A 17,458-nucleotide genomic window follows, 5' to 3' on the forward strand; every position below is an offset into this window, starting at 1 on the left:
TCTAGTGGACTGTGTTACTGAAGGAAGACACAAATCCTCCCCTAGCTGAAGTCAACAACAGAATTACTACCAGGTGATGACAGTTCAGGTTAGAACTTCTAATACGATTATTCTCAGAATGGGCAGAAAATTAGCGTTCTGAAAATTTTCATGGGGCATTTTGGGTTGTAATGGAAAGAAAAAAACTAAAGCACTAAGATTTTAATGAGGTAATTTGTAGCCTCTTACACTTTTTGCTGAAACCGTTGTTTGACCAAATCAGAAAGTGCATAGAGCCATCCTGACTGAGAGGAGGGAACAGTTTCACCATCACCTAGAACGACCTCCACGTTAGCCATCACGTGAATTGGGTCCTGTTCTCTGTTTTCACGCCTGCCTCGCTGCATTTCTGAGCACAATGAAAGACCCTCACTTTGTGCAAAGAAGGGCCATAGTCAGGAGGCTGGAGGTCAGAAGATTCCTCTTCCACCAAGATTTCTGAACCTAAGAGTCTTTTATCAACACAGCATAAAAAGGCTCCCATATCCTAGGTTTTTAAAGCTGAAAACCAGAGGTGGAACACCCAAACCTGTAAAGAAATGGTTCCCATTTTTTTTTTCCATCTCTGGAAATCATTTCCAGATAAATGTTATAACTCCAAATACTGCCATGGACAACTTAACTCCCACAGGATTCATGAATCTGCTTTTAGCTACTACTATCATATTTGGTTCTTACCTATGAATATGGGTATCTTGAATATATTCCTTTCTAAGAATAAGAAGCTTCAAAAGGCCCTCACCAGTGGAAATTTGGAACAAGTATTTCTTAAAGGAAGTGACCAATGTAAAAATAAAATGGCTGTAAAAATAAAAAAGGGAGACAAAAACTTTTAGAAAGTAATATCTATATATGAATTTAACATAGAGATTAGGAATATATTTTGTATATTAAAAGAAAAATTTCTTATTATTGCTAGAATATGGGTCTCATCCAAGACTTGGAGCCCTCATATAGTTGCAATTTACCCAGCAATGAAAACCTGTCTAGAGTTGCTAAATACTGCAAAGTTTGACTGCTCACCCATCACAGTTGCCCCTGTTTCAGTGTGAAAATGCTGCCCTGCAAGAGATTTTACTTACCATTCATTTATTTATTGAAATTACTTTTACAAGGCCAAGTGAGTTCTGGGAAATGTACCAGGCCGTGGTCCCTAGAGACTCAACTTCTCCTATTTGTCTAAAGGAAAACTAACAAGAAATTACTCAAGTCCAAAATGCTATACCACCCCTTTCCCTTCTCTGCCCACAGAGAACTGTAGACACCATTTCATGGAAAATTTCAGTTTCTAGGCTGAAAACAAGAGTGACACTGAGTATATTCTGCCTAAATTGGAATTTGGCTGAAATTTAGGATGTCTCTTCTAAGAAAGTGATTAGGAACACTTGCTCTCTGTTCCACCTGCTCCTGGCAGCACTTAGTCCCTCTTAGGATAAAGCATCAATCTACCTCAGACTGAGTAATCCTCAGTGCTACATTCACATATAGAACTAGTAACACATATCTCAGCACATCCTGGTTATATTAAGTACTGCTTTTTTTGCAGTTCTCTTGTAAATAAAATTCTCTTTCAGAGCATGGAAGACTAATCTGAACTCCCAGTTCATGTTCCTTGTTTTCTAGAAGACTGTCCTAAATATTAGGCTATACAGAGAACAGAGGTCCTTCTTCTTTGTTCAGTTTATGATTTTTGCATTTCACAGTCGGTGGATTAAAAGAAATTTGTCTTCTATACACTGCAGTTTGTAAATCAGTGGACTAAAATAAGCAATCTAAATATGATCTTGGGTGCTTTGTCCTTACTTAAAAAAAAAAAAAAAAAGAAAAAAAGTTATGTCATAATGTTTTTATCCTTGCCCACCTTTGCTCCAAGTTTCTCTAATGTTTCATTTATTTAGGAACACCACCATTCACATTATTAAGTTCTTACATTTAAATGGTTTTTTTTTACATTTACTGTGGCTCAGCCTGGCTGTCAATCTCCCCTACCTACCTGGTAACTGAGTAAAGGATTCTGACTGACTTGAAGAACAACTTTTGGTCTGGGATTTTTTTTAGGAATCAAAGTCTTCTCCTTTCTCTGTGATAACAGAACGACAAAATTAAAGTTACATGCATTTTATCCTCATAACTTAACAGTATTTGGAATGATAAATAAAGATTATACATATAGATCTATTCTTCTGTGACTGTTTATCTGCCCATCATGCTTTGATTGAGCATACAATTTTCCTGGAGGTTATAAAATCTCTGTGCAATTTTAGGAACCAGGTATGCTGCTGCTGTCCATAAGAAGCTGTTTCTCTCTTCAGTAAGCTGTCCATACTTAAGAGAATGAGGACTTCTATACCAGTGCTGCTTCATTAAGCCAAAACCTGAAGAGAAGTATACACTTCAAAAGTTCCTTTAAAAGCTTTAAAAGTCAGTTAGACACACATTCCCTGAGCTAAAGATGAAAAAGTGTATCTTTTCAGAATAGGTTTTCTTTCATATGCCTATTAGCCATCTAAATTGTTTAACCTAAACTGGCCACTTGGCTCCCCCTCCTCCCTGTTGATGGGAGTATATGCAGGGGACAGTTGTTTCCATTCTATGATACATGTCCAGTCTCATTTGATAATTCACCCAGTGGAGCTACCTGACTCTTCCATGACTATTGCAGGAGCCTAGAGAGCTAACTTAAACTAGCTACTTCTATCACAAAGTTACATAAAATCAGTTTACATTAATCCTAGGCTTAGTTTTATTTTCTGCATCTCACAGGCCATATATTCATTTTACCACTCTTGAACTGAACTTCAAATTTTGGGTATGACTAATGCATCTCTTGGTATACCTTTCCCTGCTAAAGATCTCTTATCTTGTTATTTTCTTCTTTGTATGAAGATCCTTGCCTGTAATGAAGTAACCTATCAAAGTTTGAAAACCTCACTGTAATTTTCTGCAGTTTCTGATTTTTTTTTTTTTTCCCCTGGATCCTCTCCAGTTTTTCCATAAAGTTTTTGGAAGGAAAAAAAAAAGAAAAGAATGGAAGAAAGAAAATCAGCATTAACCTAGAAACTCCTATCCAGTTAAACGTCCACCACAGACTCCATATTCTCTTCGGACTTGGGTTTTCCTAGATGTGGATCCTCACTGAGTGGGTACAGACTCTGCTACTTCTTCCTAGATTTCATAGTCTCCATTGGGCTTCATTGAACTGAGTCTTTTTATTTACTGACAACCTACACTAAGTTGAATGAGACGCCAACCGTATCCTTATTTATTGTGCTTTTATTTTTTTCTCCTGCATTTTATGATTAGCAATGTTATATTTATATTTTATGCTTACTTCATAATCATTAATGGAGATAATAAATAACATAAGGCCTCATAATTATTCTTCCACAGGAGACACCCATCTGAGGAGTGACATAGCTGTTGCATTTTTTTGCCCATGCTTTATTGAGTGTTATTCTTTCCTCTGTTCTGCTAAAAGGCAGAAGCAGAGTGGCAGACTGCCTACTTGCTCTTGTCCAGGCTGCTGTTGGGAGCAGGTTAAATCATCTAAATGGAGAACAAACTGCAGTTTCTCTGGGACATGCTAATTTAGGAGAGGCTTCTTGCGAGTGGGGTAGAAAGGGAACGACTTATGCAGCCAGTAGGGAACCTGCAGCCATTGCACCTCATGCAATTTATGTGGTCTAAAACCAGTGAGTGTTTCTTCCTCCTTAGTCCTGGGTATTTTGGGGCTAGTTTTACATGTTTTCAGATAATCTATTTGATCATTCTTCCTCTTCTCACTTGCCCACAGCTTTGCTTACAAAGCTATCGCTTAGTTTGTTAGACCGTTGTCATATGTGGCGCAAATTCTTTAGGTGCTAAACTATGCAATTGCACAAGGTTAAGGTAAAGCTAATAACCGGTTAGAACAGTCATTGTGGTAATTTACTGCTACAACTAATGAACAAGCTAAAACAAGCTCAAGACCAGCCAAGACAAGTCCAGGCAAAGTCTGACAGGTCCTGAGGCTTTACGCTGTTCAGTTAATTCAAGCCTTAACCTGTTATCAGCATGTTGTTACTATAAACCCCATGGCTACTTATTAGCATTGGCATTACTGTATTTACTGGGCTGCAGAATCTGAGCAAACACAGAGCAAGAAATGTGGCAGCCAGAAACACAGCCACACTTCAGATACGACAATAAAATGGGGGTTTTCTTTGCACTCACTATTTGGAGTTGGTCCCTGCACACAGACACCTGGTAGCACCAGGGATGCCCTTGAGCATCCTGCCTGGCTTCCAGCTGGCACTACAGAAAGGCACAGGTTTCCTACAGGTTCTTGACCATTTCTGACAAAACTATGTGGATGCCCTGCTACTGCTCCAGGACATCTCACACAAAAGTATGCACATATAAATGAGTAACTGAGCTGAGCTCTAGTTTTCTATAGTTTGTGAAGGGGTTGGTTGTTTCGTTAATTTTGATTTTTGGGTTGTTTATTTGGTTGGTTGTTTGTTTGGCTGGGGTTATTTTGATATGTTATTAGGCCACTTTTAAGCCCTTACAGTTTATGCTGCTATTATTTAAAATTGGTTTTGTAAATTTAATAACATGCTCATTTCCAGCTGAGGTAAGCACCCAGATATGTGTATGCCCATTTGGAGTTCACTGTCTGAAATGAAGATGGTTCAAACAGTCATTTAAAAATTAAAATTAGAGAACCTGAGTGGCCTTTATTAGTCAAGCTGAAAGAACAAGCTCTTTTAGCATTTTGTTTTCCAGTCCTTTGTAGAATTAATAAGAAGGCAAAAGTTAAATTTTAAATTTATTTGGTGGTTTAATTTAGATTTCTTAAAGATACTAGAAATAAAGACTTTCATTTACTGGTGACCAAATGTAATTAAACAGGAATGTATAAAATAACACATGGCTCAAAACTGAGGCACAGAAAGAAAAAACACCTGAAAAACGAAAGACAATTTTTTTGACAGTCAAAATTGTTAGCTATTGGAACAAACTACAAACAGAAATGAGTTTTTATCTCTGATTCTCCTTATATCAAGAGAAACTACTCTGAAAGGCAAGCTAAAGAACGTATGTGTTACTGTGCTCAGTACACATAGGCAAAATAGCGCATGTAGGGTGCAATGACTTGACCTGTGCAATGCAGGGGTTGAGAAACCAGCTGCTTTCTTTTGTCTTTAAATTCCAGCAACCTTTTCATTTATCATTTATGTTGCAGTAGATCATAGGGAGATGTGATAGAATGAGCTCTTGCTGTTAGGCCTCCAATCCGATATAAAAATATCAGCCATGCTTGGGAAAGAAAAACTCACTCAGTGTCTACTTCTCTCCTTGAGGTCCCTGTGGAAATTGGCAGTGGGGTTGCCAGCCTGTGCCAAACCTGTGGCAGCGTGATGAGAACACTCTTCCACCAGGAACCCAAGACGGGGGGCTTCTTTCCGAAAGGGTGCCAAACACTTATCAGTAGTGAGCTGCATTTGAGCTTGCTGTCTGGACTGGATCTGAACTGATAACCTCACACTGAAAGACTGCACAAGCTATAACCAATTCTCTGAATTACCTTTTCCTTCCATGCTGAAAGGTAATTTAGAATAAATTAAAAGGAACACATATTTCACAGAATAAAATTAGCCAGGAATTCCTAGAATTGCAAAGTTCAAAATAGGATCCAGAATCTCAGGCATCCTTACCCCATCGGGTATATGTTTCAGAAAAGGGAAAGGGGGAAAGGAAGAGAAGTAAACTTTTATAATACAAAAGGTATTTTATATACAAAAAAGCTGAAGTCTACAATATATTGAGCCTCCCTAGCAACTGCAGGAACAGAATAAACACATTGCCTAAGCATGATTTGTTCCCGGACTGAGATTTTGTATTCATGCTAATATTTTAAAAAGTCATTAAAAAAGAAAAAAAAAATTGTAATAAAAATATAACAGCTGCTTCTAAATATTTCTTCTTTCTTATTCTAGTCAACAACACTCCAAGTCTTCTGCTTGGCTTCTTTCCATCTACTGCCACTGTTTAAAGTTGGCGAACAGCCTCATCCCCATTTGTCTGTAAGTCTGGAAAGAATTTGGAGGTTCCTGAAATATCCCATCCTGATTATTCATAAAATAACTGCAGCCAGGAGTCCTTCTTTATGTCTCCAAGAAACCCAAATGATATCATTAGAAATAGTTTTGGAAGCAAGAGAGAGAAGACACAAAAATAATTAGGACATTACAAAATATGCTAAGGTTCTGAGTGTTTAAAGTTTGGGGTTTTTTCTCCCCCTCTTCTTTTTCTTTCTTTCTTTTTTTTTTTTTTTTTTACAAGAAATGTATTTATTTTAATTTACATTTAGATGAGGTTCCCAGCAGCAGATGGAAGGAATTTAAGTCAATTTGCAATAGGAGACAGACATTCTAGCCAATGAAAAATCAAAGAAAAATAGCAACCATCTCTTGCTCCCCTTTTGGACAATTGTCTTCAGAATAATGAGCATCATGGGGAAAAAAAAAAATCTTCCCAGGGCCAGATGGGCTCCATGCCTTAGTGCTGACAGAAGTAGCAAGAAATACAGATAAAGAAAACTCTTCCTAGATCTATTTAAAATCTCTTTGGAACAATAGTAAACTGACTGGCTTAGCTAAAGTCTGTCTGTCTTAAAACAAATCAAGAAGTTCTGTTAAACAAAATACTTATTTTGATTAAATCAGCAGCGTGATGGGTCCCTGTCCGAGCTACAACTGACTTTCTGTGTGTGTTGGAGTACAGCAGATCCATCCTTCCTAAATTCAGATAGAATCATAGAATCATAGAATCATTAAGGTTGGAGAAGATCTCTAAGACCATCGAGTCCAACCGTCAACCCAACACCACCACGTCCACTCAGCCATGTCCCTAAGTGCCTCATGTACACGTCTTTTAAATACCTCCAGGGATGGTGACTCAACCACTTCCCTGGGCAGCCTGTTCCAATGTTTCACCACTCTTTCAGTAAAGAAATTTTCCCTCATGTCCAATCTAAACCTCCCCTGGCGCAACTTGAGGCCATTCCTCTCATCCTATCGCTTGTTACTTGGGAGAAGAGACCGACCCCCACCTCGCTACAACCTCCTTTCAGGTACTTGTAGAGCGTGATAAGATCTCCCCTCAGCCTCCTTTTCTCCAGGCTAAACAACCCCAGTTCCCTCAGCCGCTCCTGAGAAGACTTGTTCTACAGACCTGTCCTGGTTTGGGCAGGGATAGAGTTAATTTCCTTCCTAGTAGCTGGTACAATGCTGTGGTTTGGATTTAGGATGAGAACAAAGTTGATAACGCACCGATGTTTTAGTTGTTGCTAGGTAATGCTTACACTAGCCAAGGACTTTTTAATTTCCCATGCTCTACTGACTGAGAAGGCTGGAGGTGCACAAGAAGCTGGGAGGGGGCACAGCCAAACTGGCCAAAGGGACATTCCATACCATGGGACGTCATGCTCAGTACATAAACTGGGGAAAGCTGGCCGGGGGGGCCGCTGCTCGGGGACTGGCTGGGCATCAGTCAGCGGGTGGTGAGCAATTACACTGTGCATCACTTGCTTTGTGTATTATATTATTATTAATATTAATATTAATATTAATATTAATATCATAATTTTATTTCAATTATTAAACTGTTTTTTATCTCAACCCACAAGTTTTTCTCACTTGTGCTCTTCCAATTCTCTCCCCCATCCCACCGGGTGGGGGGAGTGAGCGAGCGGCTGTGTGGTGCTCGGTTGCCGACAGGTTAAACCACGACGGTCCTTTTTGGCGCCCAACGTGGGGCACAAAGAGTTTGAGATAATAACAGATTACCTGGAGTGTGTTAAGGAACTTATATCTGTTAGTAGTTGTGGGTCACAATGTCGGTTTCTCTGTTCTCGATATTGATTGGTCTAATCTGCATCATGCTCCTTTTTTTGCTGTACATGTTAAAGATTGGTGTTGGGTTTTGCAGTTTGCTGTGGTCTGCAGCGGTTAGTGATGTTTCGCTTGTGAGGTTTGTTTTTAGAACATTGACCTTGACCATAGTGTGGTATGTAAGTTTCGCAATGAAGCTGTTACTGTACCACGGAGACCATTTCGTGGAGACAACTAGCAATTGCATTAACTTTTCTGAGAGTTTTTTTATGGAGGAAATACAGAATGGCATGTCGCTACCTTCTTCTACGATGTTTCCTCCTTCATTACAGTAACTTTTCAGTATTTTGAACATCCTTGGGTAGTTAAGATACTTCTGTTGGTACTTCTTTGGAATATTGTTTTGGTTTTGTCTAAAGTTGGTAAGCAATTTAAGAATATCATCCAGAGATCTGCCCCAAAGCCGAATAGTTACGAGTGGCAGGGTGTGTGGGACAAGATGGGCCAATGGGCACCCCCAGTGTTTTGGAACTTCACCCCTGAGCAAGTGCAGAATCCTGAAAAGTTAGTAGAATATTTGGACAAAGTATGCTGTCACCCTGGCAACTCCAGAGAGACGCAGATCATTGCAATGAGCTGGGGCCTGGCCCATGCCTACCGAGCCCTGTTCAACACCATTCAGTACCCTCAAAGGGAAGGGAAGGTCTCTGGCTCTGACAGTAAAACGACACGCACTGCGGCCACTCAGACCCGGGCAACAGGCCCTGTGGCCACTCCGACCCTAGCGACAGGCCCTGAAGCCACTCAGACCCCAGCAACATGCACTGCAGCTACTCAGATGCCGGCAACAGGCCCTGCGGCCACTCAGACCCCGGCGACAGGCCCTGCGGCCACTCCGACCCCAGCAATATGCAATGCAGCTACTCAGACGCCGGCAACAGGCCCTGCGGCCACTCAGACCCGGGTAACAGGCCCCACGCCCACTCCGACCCCGGCGACAGGCCCTGCAGCCACTCAGACCCCGGTGACAAGCCCTGTGGATGAACCAAAGAACCAGCCTGTGCCGGTATCAGTCGCCCCTGCACACAAGAATCTTGGAAGCAGAAGTTGGTTCATTTAGTAAGGGAGGAAGAAACTTCTTCTAGAAGGGAGCCGGAGGAAGAAGTGGAAGAGGCAGACTACCCTGGAGAAGGGCCATCACGAGAACAGGAGGAGGGGGGCCAGCAACTGCTCGGGGAGGAAGAAGAGGAAGAATTCATGAAAGAGGCAGTAACCACCCAATCTCTATCCCTGAGTGAGCTGCAAGATATATGAAAAGACTTCAGCGTCGTCCAGGCAAGCATAGTGTCACCTGGCTGCTCCGATGCTGGGATAATGGGGCCAGTAGCCTGGAATTGGAGGGTAAAGAAGCCAAGCAGCTGGGATCCCTTTCTAGGGAAGGGGGCATTGACAAAGCGATTGGAAAAGGGACACGAGTCCTCAGCCTTTGGAGGTGACTCTTGTCAAGCGTGAAGGAAAGGTATCCCTTTAAGGAAGATGCATATGTTGCCCAGGCAAGTGGACCACCATGGAGAAGGGTATCCAGTTTCTGAGAGAATTAGCTGTGCTGGAGGTGATTTATGATGACCTGAAAAATGAACAGCTATCCAAAGATCCAGACGAAGTCAAGTGCACACGACCCATGTGGCGGAAGTTTATAAGGAGCGCACCATCATCATATGCCAACTCATTGGCAGTGATGACCTGGAAAGATGGAGAGGAACAAACAGTGGATGAATTGGCTGGTCAACTCAGGCAATACAAAGAAAGTCTCTCTTCCTCCCTCGTCTCGGCTGTGGAGAAACTGTCCCGGGAGGTCCAGCAACTCAGAGAGGATAGGTCCTACTCCTCACCTGTATGGACCAGTATCTCAGTTATTAGGAGTCAGCGTTCTTTTGCTCAAGAGAGAGAATATAAAGGGTACACACCATGGGGCACCCTATGGTTTTACCTACGTGACCACGGAGAGGACAGGAGGAAGTGGGATGGAAAAACTACCTCAGCCCTAGGGGCACGGGTACGTGAGTTGCAAGGAAAAACAATCACAGAAAGAGGTTCTTCCAGGAAAACTGCTGCTCCAGTTTCCAGTGGGCAGTTCCCCAGACAAAGCAGAAGGGTTGATTTTACTTCTGATCTTAGTGAAGAGACTTCTGATTCATATTTACAAGAAGTGAGTAACGGATACTATGACCAGGACTAGAGGAGCTCTGACTCCAGCCAGGGGGAGGAAAGGGACAACCGGGTTTACTGGACTGTGTGGATTCGGTGGCCTGGCACATCAGACCCACAGGAGTATAAGGCTCTAGTGGACACCGGTGCACAGTGTGCCCTAATGCCATCAAGCTATAAAGGGGCAGAACCCATCTGTATTTCTGGGGTGACGGGGGGATCCCAACAGCTAACTGTATTGGAAGCCGAAGTAAGTCTAACTGTGAATGAGTGGCAGAAGCACCCCATTGTGACTGGCCCAGAGGCTCCGTGCATCCTTGGCATAGACTACCTCAGGAGAGGATATTTCAAGGACCCGAAAGGGTACCGGTGGGCTTTTGGTATAGCTGCCTTGGAGACAGAAGAAATTAAACCACCTTGCCTGGTCTCTCGGAGGACCCCACTGTTGTGGGGTTGCTGAAGGTCGAAGACAAACAGGTGCCAATCGCTACCACCACGGTGCACCGGCAGCAATATTGCACCAACCGAGACTCCCTGATTCCCATCCATGAGCTGGGATGGGACCACCCATGTTCTTGCTAATTCCCCCCTCTTTATCCTGAAAGGCACCCTCTTGTAGTGAGGGGCCCAAAACTGAACACAGTATTGGAGGTGCGGCCTCACCAGGGCCGAGTACAGGGGACGATCACTTCCCTACTCCTGCTGGCCACACTGTTTCTCATACAAGCCAGGATGTCATTGGCCTTCTTGGCCACCTGGGCACACTGCCGGCTCATGTTCAGCCGGCTGTCGACCAGCACCCCCAGGTCCTTTTCCGACAGGCAGCTTTCCAGCCACTCTTCCCCAAGCCTGTAGCGCTGCATGGGGTTGTTGTGGCTGAAGCACAGGACCCGGCACTTGGCCTTGTTGAACCTCATACAGTTGGCCTCGGCCCATTGATGCGGCCTGTCCAGGTCCCTCTGCAGAGCCTTCCTACCCTCGAGCAGATCAACACTCCCGCCCAACTTGGTGTCGTCTGCAAACTTACTGAGGGTGCACTCAATCCCCTCATCCAGATCATCGATAAAGATATTGAACAAGACCGGCCCCAAAACTGAGCCCTGGGGAACACCACTCGTGACCGGCCGCCAACTGGATGTAACTCCATTCACCACAACTCTCTGGGCCTGGCCGTCCAGCCAGTTTTTGACCCAGCGCAGAGTACACCTGTCTAAGCCGTGAGCCGCCAGCTTCTCGAGGAGAATGCTGTGGGAGACAGTGTCAAAGGCCTTGCTGAAGTCCAGGTAGACCACATCCACAGCCTTTCCCTTATCCACTAGGCGGGTCACCTGGTCATGGAAGGAGATTAGGTTAGTCAAGCAGGACCTGCCTCTCATGAACCCGTGCTGGCTGGGCCTGATCCCCTGGTTGTCCCGCACATGCCTTGTGAGTGCCCCTCAAGATGAACTGCTCCATAATCTTCCCCGGCACTGAGGTCAGGCTGACAGGCTTGTAGTTCCCTGTTTTTTGTTTTCTTTGGTTTTTTTTTTAATTTTATTTTATTAAAAAAAATAAATATATAGAGCTGGCTCACTGACAGGATGCCCCGGCTGGGCCGGCGCCTGCCCGCACCAAGCCCAACACTGGGAGATTTGATCTTCCAGAGGATGCAGTCAGTCCAGGCAGGTTTTCGCTTCTTGGCACTGCTGTCATACTTGTTGGTGCCCACATCGAACTTGAAGGTGGGTGGGAAGTTCAGGGGTCCCTCCTGAAAGCCGCTGAGGACAAGCCAGGTGCTCTTGGCAATGTTCAGCTGGTCCTTCTCCCAGAGCTGGCTCAGGCTGTTGCTGTCGATGACGTACTTCACAAAGTGGATGTCTAGGCTCTCGATGCGGAAGTTGAGGTCCCCAAACCAGAACACAAGGTCATGGTCCAGGATGCCGCTGGCCACACGCCCCTTGAACTGCTGCATATGCAGTATGGTGGCAAAGTCCTCCTTGCGCTGCTCCACCTTCTCCAGGTGCGCTGGCAGGAGGCAGTTCAGGAAGCAGACCATGTGGCCGAAGATGGAGAGACGAACACTCACCCCACCCTTTTTGCCCCAGTAGCCTCCCAGCCCCGTCCTCGTGCAGTCTGTCTGGACGTCCTGCAGGAAGGGGAGGTGGTAGTACTTGGCAAATACCAGTAGATCACACCTTGCATCCATACAGTGCTGACCAGGATGAAGTGGAAGGGGCTCAGCACATCCATGAAGAGCTCGCTCCACTGATCTATGAAGAGGGCATCCTTCAGGTGCTTGTGTATTTTATAGATATATACATTATAGATAACTACTCAAGAACTTGAATCAGGATCCTCTCCATCTCAGGTTCCCTCTCTAGTCAGTAGGAAGAGATAAGCACCTCTTTCCAATGATTCAATGCCCCTAAAGTCCGAGTTAATTTCTGATGGAGACTATTATTTTCCATTGACTACAATATGACGTTATTCTCCAAGCACATGAAAAAAAGCGTGATGAATATGGGCTATAATATTCTTATCTGTCTCATCTCTCCTGCATGTAGCACTGTAGAATGAGATAAGTCACTATAAAATATGGATTAGAGATAATAAAAGTATTCATCACGGCTGCTTAAGGACACACTCTTCAACCCTCTCTGGACCATGAACAATAATGGTAAGCAAATAACTTGTCACAGGCAACATCGCACTTCCATTTAGCTATTCAAACGTGCGGTAGCACAGATGACTTCTTGTCATTGCCCGTAACATCACAGAATCTCCTGGAATTTGAGACATTTCTCCCTGGCAGGAGGAGGCCTCTCGGGCCTCCCGAGGATGGAAGTCCACCTTCTGTTCCCACGCCTGGCTGGCTGTCACTGTCGCTCCTTACAGATATTTCTCTAATCTCATCTCGAGGGCTGTCAAAGGTAGACACTGCACAGCTTCCACAGACAACCTTTCCTATTGCTTCTCTAGCCTCACTGTCAAGAGCTTTTCCTAATATGTAAAGTAAATTTTCCCTGTTGGATTTTAAAACCTTTCTGTCTTTTTCAGTATATCAGGACAATGAAAAATAAAGGTTATTACTTTCTTTGAAGACTGTGATCATGTCCTCCCTCACTATGCCTTTAGGCTGAGCAACATCCATTCAATCTTTTCTCCTAGGTGATGGTTTTTAGACCTCTGATTGCTGGCCTTCCCTCTGTTCTTGCTAATTCTCCCCTCTTTATCCTGAAAGGCAGCATGTAAACTGGACAATGTTCTTGCTGAGGCCCAAAGCAGAGCAGGTTTTGTAGTGATGACCTTCAATTATGCATCTCAGCATAATGTTTACCTCTATTATGGCAATGTCATATCACCAGCTATATTCATCTAATGATCCATGAAAAAGTCATGACTTTTTTTTTTTTTTCTGTTGTTCTGCTAGCCGAGCGAGAGATTTCCATCCTGTATTTTCACAATCGTTGGCTTTATATATTAAAAATTGTATTTGCTTCTATTGAGGAGAGTTCCTTTTTTGAGCTATTATCTCAAATTCAAGTTAACTTTGAACTGTAATCATGTGCTGTAAAACATTTGCTGTCCCTCCTGTTCTGATGTCATCTACATATTTAACAAACATACTCATTAAGAAAAATATCGGATAGGACTAGACCCACATAAATAGGAAAACAGACACATTTCTCTACAATCTGAAGATGAGAAAATTAAGAAAAACAAACTCTGGAGTTTACTTTTCCCTTTCTACTCTTATTGGATTACTTTATAAGCTATGACCTTATTAATATTAATATATACAAAACCATTAGATGGCATTCAGTGCTATATGGCATAGTTTCCAGGATCTGCTGGACTAATAAAACCCTGATATGCACTGCGAGTGACTTCCTTCATGCAATTCTTTCAACTAGCTCTTAACACTCAGTATGTAAATTACGCTTGTTTATATTGCCAATTTACCTCCTATTTAAATCACACTGGAATTTGGCCTATTGAGTCTGTGTTAATCTGCCTGGCAGAATTTGGCCTACATGGGGCAGGAGGAGGGAGGAGGGATGAAGAGAGAAAGAAAAATGAAGTAATCCTCAAACATTTTTACACATTAAAAAAATAAACTAAGATAAGCTATGTAAAAATGTTTCTTTAAATTTCTAACGTACGTTCCATTTTAAACACTTATTTCCAGAGGGTTAATTAGTGTATAATTCTTCCAGCAAGGGGAAAATAATTTCCTACTAAGCTTGAATTCGGCACAAACAATCTACATCATATTGTCATTACAACTGAACTTATTTATCTAATTTTATTTTATTTAAATATCAAGTGGATATTTTTAAGGTACAGGGGGAAAAAAAGGCATGAGGGATTGAAGGTTTCAGTTCATTTTTTATCCACTGTTTGTGCAGAAAAGTACAAGGACGTTAAAAATGTCAGCTCATACAGATGTTTAAGATGTTCAGTCTTGTTAAAAAAAATGTACTAAGTCGCTAATTCAGATAAGTTGCACTGGGTGGTATTTACTGTATGTATTGTAGGAAAAGCTGCTAACCATGCATATGCTCAGGGTTTTCATTTTTCTTCAAAGTTTTACTTTCAATCTCCATTTGTTCTTCTGTTCATCTGCTTCAGGCTTAGTTCTTTTCCAAAACTTATAAAATAATTTCCTTGTGCAAAAAGCAAGCCAACAGACAAATAAAGAAAAATATTTTGGTGATACTTGTCAGCTTATCAGCTACATTCTCTGGTAATTCCCTGTGAATTGGGCATGTTTCCTTCCCAGCACGGGACCTCCATGTTTGCATGTATTAGCTTTATAAATTGGTGGACCACATTTGAGCTGCCTCCTGCTCCAGCCCTTCTTCTTGACTGCCTGAAAATGCTTTTCATAAGGTCAGATCAGTCAGAAAAAAGGCTAGTATCTGTGCTTCTGCAGGGCTCGGACGAACTCAAGGGCAATGAGATATAGTGAAATACAGAGCAGTGAGAAATGGGAGAGATAAGAGAAAATTATTAAGGTGTTGGTTTGCAAACTGAGAGCACGCAAACAAACTAACATCATCTGGACCCAGGGGTGAAAACAGGAATCTCATGCATAGGGACCCGGAAGTGATTCCATTCTTCTCCCTCCTACCCACATTTGGATAGAGGAGTAAGAATTCCAACTCTGAAGCTGGTGATGAGATTAGAGGGAGGAAAATAAGCAGGTAAAGCAGAGGGGCACAGTTACCAGAAGAGAAGAGAAGTAAAATCCTGATGAAGATTATGGCAATTTTCTGGACAAAACTGCCACAAACAGTGGTGAGGAAGAGGAAAATGAAACTAGTGGACAAATATAAAAGCGGACAAGCTGAAACCATAGGGATGGGGGCAATAGAGAACCTGTTTTAAGCAGGGGTGATTCCCTTCCAGAACTGACCAATAGCTGTGCATTCATCCTTTTTGAGGAAGAAATGAGGAAACTGTGAGTTTGATTTCTTTCAGGGATGAAAATAATCCCCTGTTTCATGACTAGTTACTGTATTAGTCCCTATGAAGGCTGTCTGTAGTTTTAATGACTAAACTTGTCAGAATGACACAGGTGTCAATGCGGTACAGTGTAATTTAATTTGGGAAGCAAGGTTGGTTTTTTGTTTGCTTTGTATTATTTTTACTTCAGTAAATTTCATACAAAAGCAAATTAGAAGATCATTGAGCTTGCAAAGTTAAGCACTGCAAAATTAGGAAATGCTGGCATTTACTCCCTTCTCTATGACCCTATTTTAGCTGCTTTGTGTTGGACTGCATTAAGATTCCTCCAATTGCATGCTTGAAAAGACGATAGAAATAGGCATCAAGAAAGCTAGATATATCATCTTATACACATACACGCTCATACATACAAAACACAACTTGCCTTTCCTAAGCAAATCTACTCACCAAAATAAGTCCTTTGCTATCTTTGCAAGTCCTGTGTGACATAGACAATCCTGAGCTCAAAAGTTGATATGCAACTTCTTTAGGTACAGATGGTGACACTAGCTATAAAGTAAAACTGATCCAATACAACATTGTCTACTGGTTTGGGAGGTTGATACTGGAGTATCTGCAATGCGACTCTGATGTATTCTGAGTTGGTGTCAGCATACCAGGAGCTGCAGGAGTTCAACAAAGAGTAAACCTCAGTTCAGAAAAGGCTATCTATATCTTTTCTGCATGATGAATTCCCCCCCAGACTGGTTGGTGGGACACACTCAACACATAAATCAAACTCAGGTTCCACCTTAGTTTTTCAGCTCACCTTTAAAAAGAAAACAGGATATTATCTTACTTAGTCTAAGGCCACCTTAGCAATACAGGGGAAAGGAGAAAAAAAATATGAGGATATATGTTTTTTAATGAAAACTTGGTAACCTGCAAAAATAAGCTTTTTTATTCTTTAGAAAGATGCCAAAACTGCAGTATCCACAATTTTGGGACAACTGAGGTTTTCAAGTGTCCCTTGTGATAAGAGTATCAGTGCAAGAACCAATACTCTAAATAAACAAAAACACAGACATGGGCATGTGGTTTATGTGGTTTAATATGGAGAGGGGTGGGGGAGCAGATAATAAAACTAAGCAGGACAAAGGGCATATGAAAAGGGAAAATAACTCCAGTAGGCACCAGACTACTAATATCATAAGTAAGGGAAAGTTTCAGTGGAGAGAGGGAGTATAACATGAAAGCATTCACAGTAGTTGGTAAACCACAGTAGAAACCGCAAGAAATAAAAATGTAAGGGTATTAAAGAGCTGGGAGACATTTCTATAAAAGCTCTTCTGAGTCCACTCTTTGTGACAAGCACCAAGGTTCACTACAGTTTCCAAACCTGGGCTGACTTAAGACTTCAACACAAGCAATCTGCCAGATAGCAGTTTTGATCTGACTATTTCTTATTCACACTCACTCAAAACTGAAATTCAAAGTGAATCTAGGAAAAAGAAAACAATGAGTGAGCTTTAACTGCAAAAAATAGATCTACATGTTTCTGCAAACAAGCTCCTCTGCTTTCTCTCGCTTTTTTTTTTTTTTAAATCACACCTTTTCTAAAGAAATTGTCTGCCTTGTTATTTCTCTTTTGTTTCTTTTGGGGGAGGGTGCATATATTTACACATCTAAAAATGTGTACAATAATAGTAAGATGCAGGCTCTGTAAAGGATTTTGTAATTGATCGGAAAAGAGTAGTAAGTCATTCTTTCTTCTAAAGACAACTGCCCCAACTGTCTCCTCCCGAAAGACTGGAGGAGGCTGTGTCTCCACTTTGCATACAAAAGCGTAAGGGGTGAACACATTCAGGCTTCTCACCCGCACCCACCCACCCACCCACAAAGCA

General features: G+C 42.2%; 1 pseudogene; it reads right to left on the reverse strand.

Moving 5' to 3' along the window:
- Positions 1-224: 224 nt before the first annotated feature.
- On the reverse strand, positions 225-12,395 carry LOC143172924 (phosphatidylinositol 4,5-bisphosphate 5-phosphatase A pseudogene; annotated as a pseudogene).
- Between the last annotated feature and the right edge of the window lie 5,063 nt (positions 12,396-17,458).

This window comes from Aptenodytes patagonicus, chromosome Z (genome assembly GCF_965638725.1).
Source record: "Aptenodytes patagonicus chromosome Z, bAptPat1.pri.cur, whole genome shotgun sequence".
NCBI classification, from domain to species: domain Eukaryota; kingdom Metazoa; phylum Chordata; class Aves; order Sphenisciformes; family Spheniscidae; genus Aptenodytes; species Aptenodytes patagonicus.